Raw genomic sequence first — 21340 nt, 5'->3', positions numbered from 1 at the left:
TTGTGTTTTTTGTTGAAATGGTTAAGATGGATGAGGTACATTATACCCTGACCTCTGAAAGATGGGGACACTCGCACACACTGGATACAGGCTTACTTCTACAACATTCCTCTCTGGTGACTAGGATAGGAAGCTTATATCATCCGCTCGCATCTCTACCATGCCTGCAGCAGTTCTTTCCATACCACAACTATAGTTTTGTGACATGAACAGGTACACCTTTCTGTCCTGGAAAGGTAGAGGGCTGGGCTCCCCGGCAAGATGTATACTCCTGGATGGCACAATGGACAGGAAGGCATTCTCAATTGCATGTATACCTACCTTTTATAGCTGCTGTTGGTGACTCCATGGATGAGTACTTCCAAAACAACAACGGTACAGCCACTCACACAAATGTGGAGTGGGACGCCATTAAGTTTGTCATACGGGATGCCTGCATCAAGACCTCCTATAGCATTAAATGAACACTACTGGCGGAGGCGATGCAGACAGAGGAGTGTCTCAGTGATCTTGAGCTGGCTGCAGTACAAAACCAGGCAAACAGGCCAAGACTACTGGAAGTGCTAGAACATACCACACATCATTGTAAAGACTTTGATGCATGCATTAAAAAGAATATCTTACCCGTCAACATGAAAAGGATGTCAGGACAGGCCACCTCATTGCATGGTTACTTTGATTCCCAAAAACCTATAGAGCGCTATAAGGACTCATGATGGATGAGTTGCTGGTACGCAAATGGAAATCAACATGGTATTTGTAGAATACTATCAAACAGCATACGAAGCGATAGAATTCCTCAACCCGCCTAACTTGCCCAGTTTCTGACATCTATGAAGCTGCTTATGCTCACTAAAGCACAATTGAAGATCTTGTAAATCATTTTTCAGCTGGAAGATATCCTTGACCTACTGATTGGTTCTTTACACTGGAATCCAGGTGAGGTTTCCATGATGTACATTAATTCTATTATGTACACAGATTCACCATACCCCCATTAACACAGTGATTTTTACCACCTGTAGGTGCTACCAAGTCTGTTATCCTTGTCCTGATGAAGACCTCTTGACTCACCTTAAATACAGGGTCGAAACGTCGACACATCCCCAAAGAGTGGAAGAGACATTCACAAAGGAATTTTTGTGAAACTTCAGGGCTTCCTGGATTGAAGGAGCCACTCGAAGTTCATAATTTTCTTTGTACCACACTCTGCACTGTCTGTATATATCACCTTCACTTACCCGCACTTCAGCACTTTCACTGTTTTTTAGGAGCACCTACCAAGATGAATGTAAAATATAATACTCTTTCGCGAACAGAATCACATGTTCGATCTATATTTACATGAAAAATGTCTGGACTAATATGATCAAAGTTATACATGGAGTAATACATTTCTGTTTGTATTACATTTATGGTACACAGAGAATTTCTTAAGTCTTTTGTATCCCGCGGAAGTCTAGGTTACTTCCCCCTTGCACTGACCTTTAACGCCACTACATGACTTCAGGATGGGACATGTTTTTGCTGACACTACAGGCTAGATTGGTTAAAAGACTACCATTAACAGAGGCGATACACAATATGCCATAGAGGATAGCGAATACTTAGGTCACTGGCAACAGGTCACACCGTGTTTTAGGGAGAACACAGATCACTATGAAATAACTGCACATAATGGTGGGTAGGGAAAACTGGCATATTCTTAAGGACAACTAGCTTCATTAATGCTACAAGGGTGGTGTTGCAGGTATCTTACAAGGACACATACTAGAATGGGAATGTATTCATTAGAGTAGGAGCTGAGGTCTCACTAAAACCGGATGTGCAACTGTATTGGTGAGTACTAAGATGCAGTGTTTTTGATTGTATCGGTGTGTCACACAATTGTTACTGTAATATATAGCTCATCGATGTACGTTTACTCCGATATATGATATCCAGGCGGCTATGGTAGATTACACGTCTTATCTGATGATTATATATCTTTAAAATGATGTTTGTTAATCTCATTAAAATGCAAATAAAGAGCTATTAAAAATATTGTTTTGCAGGGGACAGGACACGTGCACAATATATTGCAGAGAACTACATGTTTTTCTGTGTGCAAATTTAAAATTGTATTCAGGGAAACTTGTGAATAATCTAATGAATTTTTACATTGATCAATTAATTATTTGTTCCTTTGGTCTATTTTTCTAACTGAGCTTGAGCATTTTCCATGCAATGTAATTTTCGTATGGTTTATTTATTGTACTGTGCTCCAACCTCCCGTAAGTAATGGGCCTTCCACCCTGCCCGTCAGCAGGGGCATTCTCGTTTAGCCAGGGCAACACAAGGTCGACTAGAAGCATCAACTTCAAGAGATCCAATTGGGAAGGTAAGCAGAAAATCCATATGGAAACCCTCCCAGGGGCATTGCCAACTTGCAATAATCTCTGCAAAAACATTTGGGGGAGGGAACACCGAATAGTTGTCCATCAATCTTTCACAAGCATGTTCATGTTCTTCAGTCATTGCAATGAACACACAATAAATTGCCGGCTGGATGAAGAAATAGGAAGGCTGTCTTCAAGGGTAGCAAGATCGGACGATGAGTATAAGACAGGCCTCCAGTCCGTTTCAGGTGACATAAAACATGGAATCCTAAAATGTTCTTAACTATTGCTAATATGTTCTCATAGCTCCCCAAGAGCGAACATTACTTCCAGAATCTGTTGAAGGAGCTACCACTCTAATACTCTTCTGGTGGGAGCAACTGTTAGAGTATCTACAAAATAACTGGTAAACCGGGGGAAGGTGCAGGTACACTCTGAGTAGCTCGAACCAGCACTGATTATGAAAAATTGTTGGTAACATGTTCCTTGGCAATTGCAAAAGCCAGAGAAACTAAGACGTTTGCCACCAACAGAAGAATGCAGAAGACAAGTTGAACAAAAGAGGACGTGTAATATGATGATAGGAAGACCTCGCCTTGTTAATAACTAGTTACGTGAAGAAGGCACTGCTTTTCCATTGGCAATGGAGCAAAACTGAGGGTGGAAACTCATTTGAATACAGACATCCTCAGGCCTAGTTGCAACAAATAAATATATTTAGGAGTCTGCAGACAGTGACAGCCTGCACCTCCTTTTCTGTTTGGATGTTTGCTTTGACATATTAGCTGCGGTACTGCTACACTTTGGCATGTGCAACTCATAAAATGTAAGCATTCTAAATTGCACTGTATGCTCCTGGTGCACCCAAGAAGGCGTATGGTAAACCCCTTAAAATTTACTGCATTCTGTTCCACGCTTTCAGGCAGGGCCAGCATGCAAGAAGAGTACACAGACACTGTGCAATTGTTCTGACAAGACATGTCAGAAAAACAGGCCAAACAAAGAAAACCACACACCTAAAAATACTGAGGAACACACACCTGAAATCAATCAATCAATCATGTAATTTATAAAGCACGCTACTTACCCATCAGGGTCTCAAGGCGCTGGGGGGGGAGCTACTGGTCGAATAGCCATGTCTTGAGGCGTTTCCTGAAAGTCAGGAGGTCTTGCGTCTCGCGTAGGTGGAGCGGTAGGGAGTTCCAGGTCTTAGCGGCGAGGTGAGAGAAGGATCTTCCTCCGGCGGTGGTGCGGCAAATGCGGGTGACGGAGGCAAGGTCGAGGCTGGCAGAGGGGAGCTGGCGGACGGGAGTGTGGAAGGTGAGTCTGTCATTGAGGTAGGCCGGACCTGTGTTGTGGAGGGCTTTGTGCGCGTGGGTGAGTAGTTTGAAGGTAATCCTCTTCGATATGGGTAGCCAGTGTAGGTCTCTGAGGTGGGCAGAGATGTGGTTGCGGTGTGGGACGTCGAGGATGAGTCGGGCGGAGGCATTTTGGATACGTTGCATTTTCGTTTGTAGTTTGGCCGTGGTTCCTGCATAGAGTGCATTGCCATAGTGCAGTCGGCTGCTGACCAGGGCATGGGTGACTGTCTTTCTAGTTTAGACGGGAATCCACTTGAAAATCTTGCGGAGCATGCAAAGTGTGTTGTAGCAGGCAGAGGAGACTGCGTTGACCTGCTGAGTCATGCTGAGTGCTGAGTCCAAGATGATTCCCAGGTTTCATACTTGGGTGGTGGGTGAGGGTGCGGCTCCTAGGGAGGTAGGCCACCAGGAATCGTTCCAAGCGGAGGGGTTGTTGCCAACGATGAGGATCTCTGTTTTGTCTGTGTTTAACTTGAGGCTGCTTGATTCCATCCAGTTGCCGATGTCGTGAAGTCCATTGTGGAGGTTGTTTCTTGTGGTTGTAGGGTCTTTCGTGAGGGAGATGATCAGCTGGGTGTCGTCTGCGTAGGATACTATGTTGATGTGGTGGGATCGTGCGATGTTGGCGAGAGGAGCCATGTAAAAGTTGAAAAGTGTTGGGCTGAGAGAGGATCCCTGGGGGACGCCACAGATGGTTTTGGAGGATTCGGACAGGTAAGGCAGAAGACGGACTCTCTGGGTTCTGCCGGAGAGGAATGAAGAGATCCAGTCGAGGGCCTTGCCGTGGATCCTGGCGTTGTGGAGGCGAGTTTGAAGGGTGTGGTGGCAAACGGTGTTGAAGGCTGCGGAGATGTCCAGGAGGATGAGCGCTGCGGTTTCGCCTTCGTCGAGCATGGTCCTGATGTCATCTGTAGCAGCAATGAGTGCGGTCTCAGTGCTTTGGTTCTTGCGAAATCCGGATTGGGAGGTATTGATAGCTTTGCTGTCTTCCAGGAAGCGGGATAGTTGGCTGTTCACGATTTTCTCAATGACTGAGGAACATAGTACACTAATGCTGGAAATTCGTGTTAGCTGCGGAAGGTCAATTATTCTATTTTTCATTGATGAATACATTTTTTTTAGGGCAGGATAGGCCTTCCCCCCAGAAAATGGAGCTTATGGATAGAATTCTATTAAAGTATTTTGCCAAACCAGGACTACAGCAAATAAACTTGTTTTGTGCAAAGAACCATACCACACTTTTGCTGTCTCTAAGCCTCACAAACTTAAAATGTCAACTCAATTTTCATCAAGCAGAAAATGTTGTTAGGTCTTGCTGCAGATATAGCTGTCTGTTGTCTTTAGTACATACAACGAAGTATAAAGCAGTATATAGAAAAAATGGGCTTTGAGTAAACTCACCTCAGCCATTGGCTTTCATGTGGTTTTCATGGTGAACCATTGCTTGCATGGATTGAGGTCAAAAGTGGATGGTTCCATTGTTCCATTTGGGTTCCAATAAGATTTTGGTGATGGCATCACTTAGGCCCTCATTCTGACCTTGGCGGTCTTTTCGCAAGACCGCCGAGTTACCGCCGCGGTGAAGACCGCCGACCGCGGCGGTGTGCCGCTGTGCGCATTCTGACCGCTGGGAGCGTTCCGCCGGAAAACCGCCAGCAGCCACACTGGCGGTCGGCGGGAAAGTGGAGACTGGTCAACCTCCACCGCCACGCCAGCAGAACACCGCCCACAGAATTACGACCCACATTTCTGTGTGGCGGTCTTCTGTTGGCGGTCTTCTGTTGGCGGTCACCTCCCCATGGCTCCCGTCGCCTCCCGGAGGACCAACGCACAAGGTAAGTTGATCGTCCGTGAGGGGAGGGGGTGGGGGGGTGTTGTGTGATGTGGGCGTGCATGGGGGTGTGCGTGTGAGTGTGTAGAGGGGGTGTGTGAGTGCGTGTATGCGGGCGGGGGTGCTGCTGTGTCTATGGGTAATGTGTGCTGTTCGGCAGGTGCGCATGTCTGCATGTATGTGTGCGGGTATGTGTCCCCGTTGTGTATGTGTGTGTAGGGGGTGTGTATATGTGCATGTTGGGGGTGTGTGCATGTCGGGGTGCATGTATGTGCATGTCGGGGTGGGGGTGGGGAGGGGGTTCGTACCACCTCTGGGGGGTGGCAGGGGGGTGGAGGGTGTGGGGGGAGGACTCGGGTGGGTAGTGGGGGGTGGGGGAGACCCCTATCAGTGCCAGGGAAGGAATTCCCTGGCCCCGATAGTGCTTACCGCCATGGTTCGCACGGCGGTTCCCGCCCGCAAGAAACCGCGGCGGTAGGCAGGGTCATAATACCCTTGGCGGTCTTGGGACGACCGCCGGGCCGGAGTGCGCAAACTCCAGCCCCGCGGTCATGACCGCCGTGGCGGTCGGAGTGGAGAAGTGGCGGTCGGTCGCGGCGGGGACCGCCGCGGTCAGAATGCCATTTTTAATACCGCCGGTCTGTTCGCGGTCCGACCGCCGTCTCTCCGCCGACCGCCAGGGTCAGAATGAGGGCCTTAGTCTTTTTATTAAACAGCAGATGCAACATATGTAGCTTAAAACGGAAGCCCAGTGTGATGCATTTACTTTGATAGCACAACAACACTTTATGAGATGATTTATGGCTTTAATACTGAAAAATTTGGATGCCTAAGCCAGTCATAAAATAAAGGGACTTTATGGTCGCTAAACACTCTTGTGTGTTTATTTTAATTTACTGTCATGATAACATGATGTTGAATTTATCGTTTTATGTTCACTTGTGTGTGCCACATACATTGTCTTAAAGAGCACCTAAAATACTGCCACTTTGCTAAGAATCTTGCACCTACGTCTTGAGTTCACTATTTTCAAAGCAAATGTCGCCATCAGTCTCTATTTAATAACATTCTTCTTTGCGGGTGGGGGATAACTCCATTAATGCAATCTGTTCAGCAAAGGGGTCCTTTTAAAAGTATAAGTATTATTATTATTATTATAAAAATTACCTACTTGCAACTGTATTAGTAAACTATGTTGTTTTCCTCATTACTGGAGTGTTTATATTCCATGCTGTGAATTTTAAGTCACATGCATGCTCGATTCGCAGAATCATATTTAATAAAATGCTCACCTATAAGCAAAAAGGTGTGTTAGTAATAAGTAAATGTTTGTGCACAAATGTTAACAATTATTTGATGTGTAAGCATGAAGTCTAGAAGCTGCTTTAATAACAAAAACATTTAAGTATCAAATACAAATATTGACCTATTATACCTAACCAACCATACCTACCTATCATATGTAACCTTGTTGCATGGGCTCTCATTATCCTAATGCGACTGCTGGATTCGGGCAGCAGTATCATCTGAATTGTGGGGAAATGAGTCCAATCCCACACCATGTGACAACTGTCTGCCTAATCCGTTTCCGGACAACTCGCAGAGCCTCACCTCCGCCCAAGAGCAGGGATGATTTGTGGCAACCGGGCACATGACAATGATGACTTATCAGGGAAATCGTGGTGTATCAGATCTCATCCTTTTCTCTCAGTTACATTAGTCTCACACATGCAAAGACACACAGAGGCAGAAAATGGTTCAATAAGATTTATTAAAGCAACTGCGACTTAGATAAAATGTCACAAATTGCATTAATTAGAATGATGAAAAATGCTAGGAGCAAAATGATGACAAGAAAAGTGAAACCAAAGAAAAGTCCCACCATACTGTCACTATGCGCAATATATGCGGTTCCTACCTAAGCTTGTTAGAGCACAGCATGATAAAACCTAATCCACCCTTCAGGATTCCCCCTGGGAAGACATCATTCTCCATACCTGAGCGAGGAAGCCTGTTGTCTAGAAAGACACCATCCCCATGTAGGCAAGGGAACCGGTGGTCTCAGCAAGCAGCTGTAGCAAAGTCAATCAGCATGCGGTCATGACCATCTGGCTAGAAAAAGAGTAGTGTTTTTTTAATAAAACAGCTGATGTTCTGAAAAAATGTTCCCACGTAAGGATATGTATGTTCCTGTGAATGTTGGAGAAGCAATGTACCACTTTGCTGGCAACCCTTCCTTGCTGCAGACTTGAGGAAAGCACAAAGTGAAAAAAAAAGTCTTGCTAAGAAATGCAATGCTTTCCTAGGCAAAATAACAACTAGATGAAGAAAATGAAACAGCACAATAAATGTGGCCTAAGATGAAATAATAAAAATGAAGCAGGATAAAGTGTAACTGGGCTAAAGGGCACAAGCAGCAGGCCTATATGCTTAAAATAACGTTCCTAGAGATATTACTTGAAAGGCTATACAACAGCCTCCCCTTGCCGGTTCAAAGGTGGTAAAAAAGCCTAACATAAAAAATATAAAAACAATTAAAAGCTTTTCCCTAAAAACATATGTACATAAATGTCAAAAATGACAAGCTAAAACGCACGTGAGCATGGAAAATGTTGGAAAGGGTCAATTTAAAATGTTAACAGTGGCGCCACTGGAACTAAATTTAAAAGTCAATGTCCTTTTTAATATCTTCAATTACTCCAGGGACAATTGAAGCAAGGTGGTAAGGTAACCAAATCGTTGCCAAGGAAAACCAAAGAACACTTATGTTCCAAAGCCGGAGCTTCAGCTGAGGCAGCAGCATTTTGTGCTGCGTCCAATGTTGAGTTAAGAGCTGCATGATCCATGAAGGGCAACTCATAGACAGCTTCTTGTAGCAAACACACCCTCAACGCACATGTCTGGTAATGAGCCCTCAGCAAGAACATCAACAGATCAGCGTCCAATGAAACTAAACGCAACGTAGAAAGACTAATTTTCAGTGCACATTCGAAAAGGCACCAGAGGCATCGAAAGATGGGCTGCACACAATCCAAAATCGGTCTGAATGACAGAGACCAGTTCCACTACAGTTCTTATAAGAGTGGTGCTCCGAAATACTGCAACATGTGTTCACAACACAGTTGCGCTGGTGAAAGTGCTTCCAGTCCTCCTTGTTGTGGAGGGACAGCCATTGCAAAGAAAATAAAGCAGCAGCGAGATGCCACCTATTATAGCTGAAGTAATTGGAAATTCCCCGAAAATACTCAAACAAATTGAGTGTATGGCTGAAGGTATTAAGCAAAATATAGAGGAAAAGGTGTGAACGAAACAAGAACCAACAGTCTTAAAGAAATGTACAATCCCAGTAGTACTGGACTACATCTACCACATCTATTATACCTCCCCACCATACCTAACCTATCATACCTACCATACTTAAGTTGCTTTACCTAACTTACCATACTCTAGTCTAACCTATCAAACCTAACTTACATACAGAACCTACCTATAAACCTACCATATTTAGCTTACCACACTTTACATATCTACAAAAGCTAGCCTACCAAATGTTTCATACCTACCTACCACCTCCCAAACCTTACCTTCCAAACTTAACCTACCTAACCTACCTAACATGGCACACTTGCATATTAGCATACTATTCCTGTCAAACACACCTGCTATACCTACAGATCAGCAATACCACATACAATACCATATCTAAGTTATACCAACCTACCAGACCAATCCTACGTGCCAAACCTAACCGTCCTCTACAGCTGGAGGGTGTATATTTATGCCTACCTCCTAGTGGCAGTCTTGTGGAAAATGGGTAAATTACTCCAAAGGGGCCTCTGGTAATGACTTCGTGTGCTTCATCCTGCTATTGAAAGCACTTGTGTCAATCTCGCAGGACATTTTAAAGCCTACACACTGCAGCCTGCATCAGGAAAGTGCAAACTGCAGCTTTCTGAATGGAATAAAAATTTGAATGACACCGCTTCTTTAAAAATAGGGTGACTTACTGTGTTTACCAATGCTCGTTATTTTAGTATCTCAGAAAATACCAACTTGTCATTATGGGCTAAATCACGGATACTCAAAATATGGCCTGGGGGCTGCATGCGGCCCCCCCTGACCTTTACATGTGGCGCTCTAGGCAACTGGAGCACTGGGATGATGTTTACTTGACTACGTTCTAACAATAAAAAGATTAAATGGACAGGCAATCATTTATTTCAAGGTTAATTGGTGTTAAAGAAAAGAAGTAACTAGAGAGACCTGCACTTCTCTTTTGAAACATGATCTAGAGGCAAAAGTGTAAAAGTAGGACAGTCCCTTCAAAATTCACAAAGTGTATTTAGTTAACATGCAGAACCTTATAACCCAAGTAAATGTATTATATCAGGGCATTGAGAAGTATTAATTTTAAAGTAATAGTTTTCAAATTTGATTGTAAAAATATTCATTCTTTCTCCTACATGGCTACAACCCCGATAGTGAATTAAAGGTGCAAGCAGTGGCGTAGCGTGGGGGGTGCAGGGGGGGCCAGCCGAACCGGGCGCAACATCTTGGAAGAGACTAAATCCACGGGTTAGGGGGCGCAAATTACTTGCCTTGCCCCGGGTGCTGACAACCCACGCTACGCCACTGGGTGCAAGTTAGTTGTTATGTGCACTTTTTGGGTGGCCTGGGTTCCTATTATACATGAACAACATTATAGTTTATAAATCAAACGCCGGAGCAGGTTTTGTACAGCTCACATCATGAAATAATGTATTTCAAGGACCTTCTATATGTGATAAGAAAAAAAAAGAGGGAAAGTGAAATTAAACAATTGCCTAGGATCACACAATTTGAAAAAATTGGGAAGCCGGAATTACTGCCAGATTCATGGTTTCACATTGTTGAAATCAGCTACTAGATGTATATCCTTTGCTTCGCCTACACCTACCTTACCACCAATACCCCAACCCCGTCAACCAACCTGCACCCCCCACTGGCATCAATGTGGCCCTTGGGCACAACACAGACCAAACTTTTTGCCCACTGGGGAAATGTTTGCGAGTACCCATGGGCTAAATACTTTCAATGGCTCTTTCAAGGGCACATAATCGCCTTGCATATGTTATCCCATAAAGGTCTCTAGGCCGAAGCACCTCTTTATTCTATTGACCACAACAAAATGACAACAGAACCAACTTCTTCATTTATGCAGACAGGATCTGAAACGAGAACCCGAAAAGAGCTGCATTGGCATTTCTTTTATGATCACTACTTCAGGACTAAGTAACAACCCATCTCAAGTCTCAGAGCACTGTCATCAAAAACACTGGTCAGTATCACTGAAGAGAGGATGTGGTGTAAGGGCCAGATATGTCTACTTTGGAACTGGGGAACGAGGTTCTAGCCTCGGCTCAATAGCCTGTGATTCCAGGCAAATCACTTAATCAACCCCTGCCTTGTGTAGTATATCTGGTGCTCATGTAAAGCGCTCCTATACCTTTGGGTCGAGTTCTACTATATAAAACTGTAAAAACAATGCCTTTGACCCTCTACACTGCTCCGCTTACATTTGATTAGCTTTGTGTTACACACATATCAGTTATACATACAAACAAACGTATCGATATTTAGGGCCATATTTGCACATATTAGTGCAGAGCTAAATGAAAATCTGCAGCAGTGCGTTGAGTAAACAAAGTATGCAGTGCAATATTTCCAAAAAACTCTGTGTTGTTGAGCTCATCTTCTGCTAATGCACATACATGCTGTTTTAGCATGATGATAAGCATAGCCCTATGGCTTAATGCCCGTATCTTACCTGATATTCTATTCGAGGTTTACCCTCCAATACAAAATTTTACACGCTGACAACTGGCCAAGGGTAAGCTGCATTAGATTTGCAATTTTATTAAAGTTACCCCAAAGCCCGGACATTTGCAATATTAATCTTTGACTTATCAATCGTTTGCACCTGGTTTAATTCAGCCCTAAGATTTCCCATAAAGCACAGGTCCTTTCATTTAGGAGGCCTAACTCTGAGTAGTGACGTTACCTAGTGTCATGCGAGTGGTCGATGAAACTTTGGTAAATCTGGGCATTAATAGCAGGTCCCACAACGCAAATCGTCTGCTCATTTCACATCAATTTGCTCTAGCTATTATTTTATGCCAGTCTTACTAACGTTTTACAAAGTTGTCAGGAGTTTGAAATGTATACAAAATAGCAACAGAGAAATTTGCAAATCACGTAAAAACAAATTAAACAATCGTACAACCTAAGCATCACACGAACGAGGCAATATTTCTGGAAAAAACAAGACCCAGGAACCCCCTTCATACAAGGGGTTTGTTCTTAGTTCACATTTTATTAATTCGAGCTTGTTCATCCGGTGCACAAGGTATACGCCTTTCAGTAACAGAGTACCTGCTAACTTGTCCCACATGGTGATTCATTATCTAAAAAAATTACAAATACCTACCGCTACACGTTTCATTGAACATTCTTCGGTATTTCTCGAGCTAGGTTAGATGGAACGTCTTTGAAATAATACACACAACAACTCATAAAGCAAGACTACCATCTAGTGGAAATTTTAAACAAAACAAGACAAAATGCCTATATCAGAGCAACGTTGGTATTTTACCAATATGTTTATGATACCAAAAAATCAAATATACCTTCTTTGTGGGACATACTATAAATAACTATATTCTAGGCCTGTACCAGAGTTTCAACTAGCTGAAGTTCTTTTAAAGTATTCTTCAGGAGACCTTATATGTTTTGTTAAAATAATCAAGTAGTAAAAGTACCACAGAGAAGCCGGGGTCTACTTTGTGATGAAATCTTAAGGTAGATATGACTGCGATAGGCATGTGAAAGAGGTGGTGTGCCCTCCTCATCACAGTATTCCTAGTGGAATGAAGCAAATGTAGGGCTTTGATTTCCTTTCTTAAGCCACTGATGAAAAGTTTGCTTTCTCGAATCCACTCTCTACATGGGTAAAACACGTTATATATATTTTAGAAACTAATTGGATAAATTCCTGTCCCATTAATTCCCTACCCTTACACAACCTGGCATGAGGTCCTCGTTTTTTGTCTTTCCCATTTGCTTGTCCAATTGCAGAACACAACTCTTCGCTACTCATATGCACCTTTAATGCACAGAAAAAAAGGAATAGCTCCTTCAGATCTTAATACTCTATGTGTTATCCACATTGGGAGACTCTAACGCATGCCCATGAAAACATTTCTGGTTAGGTTTAATTACCCTACTTTGACTGGGTTTGCTTACAGCCAAATCCATAATTCACTTTGATGGTAATTCCACCCAACACACTACTTCCATCACTTATATCCAATGTTAAGTCTTTTCTCAATAACATTTTTACGAGTCATTTTTGGCTGTTGACAGTTTTGCACAAACTGGTTCGTTAATATCTCACCCTGGGATAACCTGTTACATATGGAAGCAATTGTCCTAAGGGATGCTGTGTTGCTGTTGAGTGGGTGCCATGGAAGCCGTCCTCACCACAACTTAATTTTCTTTACTCCTATAATTGTTATCTAGCTGTTTTCATGCTATTTCCTGCTCATTTATTTAATTATTTTAATATATTTTGAGACAAACTTCAAGCTCAGTGGCCTCTGAGGCACCCCTGAGGAGGCCTATAGACAACTTGATTTCAATAGAGACTCACTGCACGAGTTGGAGCTCATGAGCCCCCACCCAGAAGGTGTATGAGCTTGGCAACAAAAATGGAAAACTACTCTTCTGGTTAGCCATTGGGATATGAGGTCCAGGATAATTCCTGGAGCTATGAACGATGCGGGACACAATGCCACCACCACAGAGGACTTAGCAGAAGTATTCACTGCCTACTATAAGGAACTGTATGTCCTACCCCATCCTCAGTCCAAACATGAATGAGCCACCCTCTTTTTAAGGAAATACCCCTGCATAGATTCGTGGCTCTACAAAGGGCCGACCTGGAGGAAGCCATCACGGCAGATGAAATAAAGACAACCATACAAGAACTGAATACCGGAAAGCCCCCGGGATGGCTTCCCACTGGACCACTACTGTTGTTTCCAAACCATGCTTAAGCCCCACCTTGCGCTCTTCTATTTTGAAGTGGAGCAACAGGGTTCTTTTCCCCTAGAACTGGATGTGGACACCATAGTGGTCCTTCCCAAATTGGGTCAAGAGGCTGATACCTGCGCCTCTTATCAGCCTATCTCACTGAATAACACAGAACTCAAGATTTGCTCCAAAATCCTGGAAAAATGGCTTCTGCAAGTGCTGTCACACCTTATCCACTATGATCAATGCAGCTTTATGACCAATTGTGGCAGTTGCCACTACATCAGACGAGTCAACGTGGTGCTTGCTCACTAACATGAGTTGACTAATCCCTAAGCGCTCCTTGTAGTTGACTTTGAGAAAACATTTGACACAGTAGATTGGTTATACCTGGACCACGTCATTCACTACATGGGCTTTGGCCCAAAATACCATAAATTTCTTCACTTCCTTTATAGGTCATTATCAATGGAGCACTCTCCAACTTACTTGTGATCTGCAGAGACACAAGGCAGGGTTGTCCTCTTTCTCTTCACACAGGTGACAGAACCCCAGGCAACAATCATCCAGGCTGTCGCTCAGGTGTGGGGGCTGGAAGTAGAGGGAGGGTATGGCGGACAAGATAGCCCTGTACGTCTACAATGTGCTCCTATTCCGGACACAACCACAATCATCAGGTTCCCAGGCCCTCCATTTTCAGGGGGTCTTTCAAGAGGCCTCTGGTCCATGTGTGAATTTGTAGAAATCTCATCTGGTCTCGTTAAAGTTGACATGCCAAAAAATAGCTGACTGAGCACAATTTTATCATTTCAGTTTTAAATGCTTGGGGGTTTACATTCCAGTAATACCAGAACTTACACACAAACTTAACCTTACACCTCTACTTGTAGGCACAAAAAGAGCCTTACAGTCCTGGTCCGGTCTCCCGTTGAATGCTCTGCATGGTCCTATTTAAGATGATAATACTCCCACAACATCTACACGCCCTGCAAATATTTACGCTCCCAATCCCTAACATCTGGTTTAAAAAATAATTAATTAACTAATCCAGGCATTCCAATGGCACAGGCAATTTTCATGCATCACACTGGATAAATGGCATCAGTTTAAATTTGATGGGGAATGGGCTGGCAAATGCCAAGCTTTCTTATTGGGCATCACAGCTCTTGGCAGTCAATGACTATATGAATGGGGGTTAGAGAGACCCAGCCTACTGCGCAGAACTGGCGTTGTTGGGCCTGGTCATGGTCCTAGAGTACCTATATGGGAGTCCCATTCCCGCCCACACATTGGAGCCTACAAAAGCTGTGCAATGCTGGCCACAGGCACTCCAGTTCACAAAATGAGGCGACAAACTGACGCAGCAGACCCTCCTGTGGCGCGGACGTTGGTTGCTCCATACATCCCAGCTGGAAGGATTTGACCAATGGGATAAGATCACTATCTTGTGCCTAGGTGATGTGTGGAGTTAAGCACACATTAAGTCCTTTGCTAAATTGCAGAAAAACTTTTAGCTTCAATATATTCAGTTTCAAAAGTATCTTCAGGTCAGGCAAGCAATGGATACTCACTGCTCAGACTTCTCAGGTTTATCTGAATGGAGCCAGCTGGAGGCACAATTGCTGATGGGCAGCATCTGCCACTGCGGAGTGTACAAGATATACCACTCTTAAAAACAATACACCAGACACACTCGAGCTCCTGACACACAAATTGAGGATTGGGTGGGGGAGCTTGATGATGTGAACAAGAGAGATGTGTGTATGGCCCCTAGAGAGATTGCAATATCATCCATACTATGACCCATACAAATAAACTACCTACACACAACATATCTCACTCTCCATCACCATTGGCAGGCAGGAAGAATCCCCACGCCCAAGTCTTTCTTTTGCACCCACCTAAACACATACTTCTTTTATGTGGTCTGGCAATACCCTGACATTGCACCAGATTGGAGACACACTCCTGGAACACGCACAAGGATGCTGGCCTGACACATAGACATTACAACCAGGGTAGATCTACTGGGGGTCTTAGAACATATAGGGGAGAGTTGGTGCTGGTGGGAGTCGCATTGGTCTTAGCCAAGCATGATATCACGTAAAATTGGAGCTCCACAATTCCATAGACAATCCCAGAATGACAGAAGGTAATGGACTGGTGTTCGAGGCTGGAGGAGTCCATTTACAGGTCACAGGCTGTAAGGAAAAAATATGCCTGGGTGTGGGGAAAATGGTGGGACTACTATGGACTGTGAGATACAGCAGAATACCCGTACAGTCAGACCTATCTCTTTGATGTAGTAATGTTAAGAGGAGGGCAGTGGGTAGAGGGAGGGAGAGGTGGATGTGCATTGCTGTGTTTATTGAGAATGCAAATTAAATTTGGTTATAAAAATGATGACTGTATATAAACTACCATAACAAACACATAAAAGGGGACGAAAGGAATAGCTGCAAATAACCTGAACCTCTGGCAATTGCCTGGGCAGCATTCACTTTTGACCCAGTGTGTCATTGTAGACAACAGCATACCTTCAGCAAATCAGAACTGACCCTACTCACCATGGGGACAGACCATTCCGAACCCCAACTGGTTTCCACCTTATTAGGTCTTGTTAGTGAGAAATAGATTGGATCCTGTAACATAGCGAACAAGGAACCCAAGTCTTGGCATAAAGTCGGTTGCTTAGTGCATTACATCTGTTAGAAATGGGGTCTCTAGTTGGCAGTAGTTTGCAGCCTATCCAAGTAGGGACACTCATTCTAGTCAGGATAAGGAGTTACACAGTTAAGATAACTTCTCCTCACCCCTTAGTAGCTTGGCACAAGCTGTCAGGCTTATATCAGAGGCAATGTGTAAAGTATTTGTACACAAACGCATAAACACAGTGAAAACACCACAAAAGTACTCCATACCAGTTTACAAAAATAGCCAATATTTATCTGAGTAAAACAAGTCCAAAACGACAAAAATCCAACATGGACAAGCAAATATAACACATTCTCAACTATTAAATCCTAGTATAGCACTTAGAAACACATTAGCTCCAACTGGGTCTATCACGCTGTCTTAACGGAGTCATTCCCAATAGTCAGACGCCACTCACGAGGGAGTGCAGGCCAGTCACAGAGTCGCACGGACCCCAGGTACAGTACCTTGGAAAACTTGTAAACAAATACATTGCACAGAGTTGGGGAGGTGAGGCGTCACAAGAGCAGGTGCGGTGTTGGTCCTTTACTGCTACCGGAGACGTAAGGCATCAGTTCCTTACTGCTATGCAGGGGAGGTGAGGTGTTGGTTCCTTATGGTTGTACAGGAGGTGATGCAGCATCCATGGTGTGGCATCGTTCCTTACGAAAAGGAGGGGTTGATGAATCCACCAGGTCAAGACACGAGGCGTTGACTTTTCAGTGTCGCTGTAGAGCTGGAGTCGGGTGTTACAGACGTCGGTGACACAGCACTAGGGACTTCAGCGGCGCTGCAGATGCGTCGGCCTGTGGCATCAGTTGTGATTGTTGCACTCAGCAGGGACCACAGCTCCAATGTAGGCAGCAACGTGGAGTCGGACACCAGCGCCAGTTCTGAAGTCGCTCTGGAGTCGATGTACTGGTTTCTTCTTGGTTACACTAGAACTTCCTCCAAGGGCCTAGGAACTGGATTTGGCACCACTTGGTAAGTCAGGACTCTCAGCAAGAGAAAACAGGTGCTGGCAGATTAAGTCGCTGATGTCCCTGAGATTTCTTAACAGGAGACAAGCTCAGTTCAAGCCCTTGGAGAACCTTTGGAAGCACAATGTAGAAATCAAAGTCCAGTTCTTTCACTCCCAGGACAGAAGCAGAAGGCCACCAGAGCAAATCAACAGAGTGGTAGTCCCTAAGAGAATATTCTCAGTCCGGAAGGATTCAAACTTTGTGTGGTCAGAGGTCCAGAACATATACCCATTTCTGCCTTTGAAGTAGGCAAAGTTCAGAGGGAAGTCTTTGTAGTGTACTGTAGGAGACTGGCCTGGTTTGTAGTGGGTACCTAAGGTACTTACACCTTATACCAGGTCCAGCTATTCCTTATTAGTGAAATGTAGGCAGTGTTCTAGCAGCTTAGGCTGTCTAGAGGTAGCTGTAGCAGAGCAGCTTAGGCTGAACTAGGAGACATGCAAAGATCCTGTAATACCACCATCGTTGCACAGTACTTATACACAACAAAACACAATACTCAGTGTTACCAAAAATAAAGGTATTTTATTTTAGTGACACAAGGCCAAAAATATCTTAGAGACAATACTTCTTCTGATGGTAAGTATTATACACAATATATACACTAGTAACCAAAATCAGGTACGTAAACGGTCATAGAATAGTGCAACCATAGAAAATACAATAGATTGCAATGTGCCTAGGGGCAACACAAACCATATACTAAAATAGTGGAGTGTGAATGTCGAATTCCCCCTAGGCAAATGTAGTGTATAGAGGGGTGCTGGGAGTGTAGGAAAACACCAAAGGTAAGTAAGGTACCCCACCACAGCGCCCAGGAAAGCAGGAGTAAAGTTCAGCAAGTTTCATCAGGACATACCAAGCAAGACTGCAAGCAACAAACAATGGATTCCTGGCCCTGAAGACCTGTGGAGAGAGGAGACCAAGTCCAGAAGTCGAAGAAGAGGCCAGGAATGACAGGAGTCTCTGTCAACCTAGAAGAAGGTGGAAAGTTGGATTCTCCGGTCAGAAGAAGAGTACAGAAGTGCACCAAAGAAGATGGCTGCGGGTTCCTGCTTGTGCAGGAGATGTCCCACGTTGAGTTTTTGGATGCAGCTGTTTGCATCGCTTAATTTTACCAACAAGCCTTGGTTCAAGCAAGTACGCGGTTTACGTCAAAAAGAAGCTGCCTGGATCTAGGAGGGACCTGGGGGTCTCAACTCGGACTGAGGTGACAGAGGGGGCTCTCAGCACTTCAGAGAGCCCACAGAAGACCAGGCAGCACCCACAGTATTCCCACAACACGGGGACAAAAAAGATGCAAAGTGCGGTCGTCGCAGCACTACACTAGAAGGTCCCATGCTGCCAGAGAACAACTCAGGGAGTTGTGCAACGCAGGATGGAGTGCTGGGGACCTGGGCTACACTGTGCACGAAGGATTCTTGGAAGAAGTTCACAGAAGCCCAAGGAGCTGCAGCAGACGCGGTGCACAGGGATACTGTTGCAGCACAGGGAGGCAAGCTCTTACCTCCACCAAATTTGGACAGCTGGACCTTTGGACAGTCTGTGTCACTTCAGTCCACCACCTGTGTTCCAGGGAGCACGCTTGTCGTCAGGAGAGGAGTCCCAGAGTACCGGATGTCGTCACAGAAGTGTGCCTGCAGAAGCAGGAAAGTGACAGGCAGTCCTCAGAGCGTGCACACCTTGGAAACTTTTGTAAATGCTGGCTGGAGCTGAAGTTGCAGGTCACAGGAGTCGCCCTGGGTACTTTGTTACAGTTACAGCAGTTCCTGGAGCAGTCTGCGGTTGATCCAACAGTCAGAAGCTTAAGCAGAGGATGCAGAGGAGTCCTGGAGGAATCTTGCAAACCAAATCTGAGGAAACACCCAGAGGAGGTACCCTAAATAGCCCTGAGAGGGGGATTGGCTACCTACCCAGGTATGCACCTATCAGGAGGGGTCTCTGACATCACCTGTTGGTACTGGTCACTCAGAGGTCTCCAGAGAGTCCCCACACCTTGATATCCAAGATGGCTAAAGTCAGGGACATACTGGAGGTGCTCTGGGCACCACCCCAGGGTGGTGATGGACAGGGGATTGGTCACTCCCCTTTCCTTTGTCCAGGTTCGCGAGAGAGCAGGGACTGGGGTCCCTGAATCAGTGTAGACTGGATTATGAAAGGAGGGCACCGTTTGTGCCCTTCAAAGAATTTCTAGAGGATCTGAGAGGCTACCCCTCCCATGCCTGTAACACCTATTTCCAATGGGAAAGGGTGTAACACCCCTTCCTAAAGGAAATGCATTGTTCTGCCTTCCTGGGATTGAGCTGCTCAATCCCTAGGAGGGCAGAAACCTGTCTGTGAGGTAGCAGAAGTTGGGGCTGCAGTGGAAACCTCAGAGGGCTGGTTTGGCAGTACTAAGGGTCCATTGTGGATCCCCCAGTGTGCATGGGGTTGGCCCCCCAATACCAGATTTGGATTGGGGGGACAATTCCATGATCTTAGACACCTCACATGTCCATATTCGGAGTTACCATTGTGAAGTTACATGTATGTATTGACATATGTAGTGCATGTTTATAATGGTATCCCCGCACTCACGAAGTCTGGGGAATTGGCCCTGGACAACGTGGGGGCACCTTTGCTAGTGCAAGGGTGCCCTCATACACAGTAACTTTGCACCTAGCTTTCAGTAACTGAAGGTTAGGCATATAGGTGACTTAGAAGTTACTTTAGTGCAGTGAAAATGGCTGTGAAATAGTGTGTGCACTATTTCACTCAGGTTGCGGTGGCAGTCCTGAAGAAAGGTTTGTATCTCCTGGAACCCCAATGCTCTGGATACCTAGGTACCATATACTAGGGACTTATAAGGGGGTCCAGTGTGCCAATCAGAATTGTAATATGGAGTCACTAAAGTGTAGTGACAAATCTGGTAAGTAGAGAGAGCATAAGCACTGGAGTTCCGGTTAGCAGAACTTCAGTGACACAATTAAGCATACTGACAACACATATAGACCACAAACTATGATCACTGGGGTCCTGGCTAGCAGGATCCCAGTGAGACAGACAAAACACACTGACAAACAGGAAGAAATTGGGGGTAACATGCCAAGAAAGATGGTACTTTCCTACAAGTACAAGACCATGTCTTTCCTGCTCTGGCCCCAGACATACTCCAGGGGGTTGGAGACTGATTTGTGTAAGGACAGCCCTATTCAGGTGGAAGTGTCAGCTCCCCCCACCACTCTAGCTCCGGAAGACCCATCAGGATATGCAAGGCACACCTCATTCCCTTTGTGTGACTGTCAAGAGTGAATTCACAAACAGCCCAACTGTCATGCTGCCCCAGATGTGTATTCCACAGCCAGGCAGAGTGTGTTGCTCTACCTTGAACTAAGAGGAACCAATGTCAAATAATGCAGCACTCTTAGTATTAGTAATGAATTTATTAGGGCACTTCCCGGATATCCAATAAAAGCACATGAAAATATGAACATGAGCGTTTAACTTATATATATATATATATACATATACATAGCCAAGCTAGATAATTAAGAATGAAAATGCATCACCATGAGGGTTGAATTCTTCGTTCTTGCCAGCATCAAGCCGAGGAATCCTGGACGTCTGAGGCACAAGGGCTTCCCAACGAAGGATCCTGAACTGTGTGTCTACATTCAGGCAATCTCCTTCCACCTCAGAGCTAAATTTTCCCACCTTATATACCTTAAACAAACTCAAGAGGAAGATACTGGCAATCACCCCTTCCCTTCAGTTATGAAATTCACATGTTGGCTATACTCCGTCTGAGTTGAAAACACACAGAGGAACGGGCCATGCCCCAATGCGCATTCCAGAGACAGAGGAGCTGTACTTTTCCTTGATGAAAACATTCCCAGGCTGAGACACCCTTATAACGTCTACCTTCCCCATCCCCCGCATGGTGTAACTCTAGCGCAAAAACATTCTTTGTGGAAAACAAGCTTGATGTGGAAAAACCCTGCACCA

The sequence above is a fragment of the Pleurodeles waltl genome, chromosome 10 (assembly GCF_031143425.1).
Source record: "Pleurodeles waltl isolate 20211129_DDA chromosome 10, aPleWal1.hap1.20221129, whole genome shotgun sequence".
NCBI classification, from domain to species: Eukaryota; Metazoa; Chordata; class Amphibia; order Caudata; family Salamandridae; genus Pleurodeles; species Pleurodeles waltl.
Note: the sequence above shows the minus strand (reverse complement) of the source record.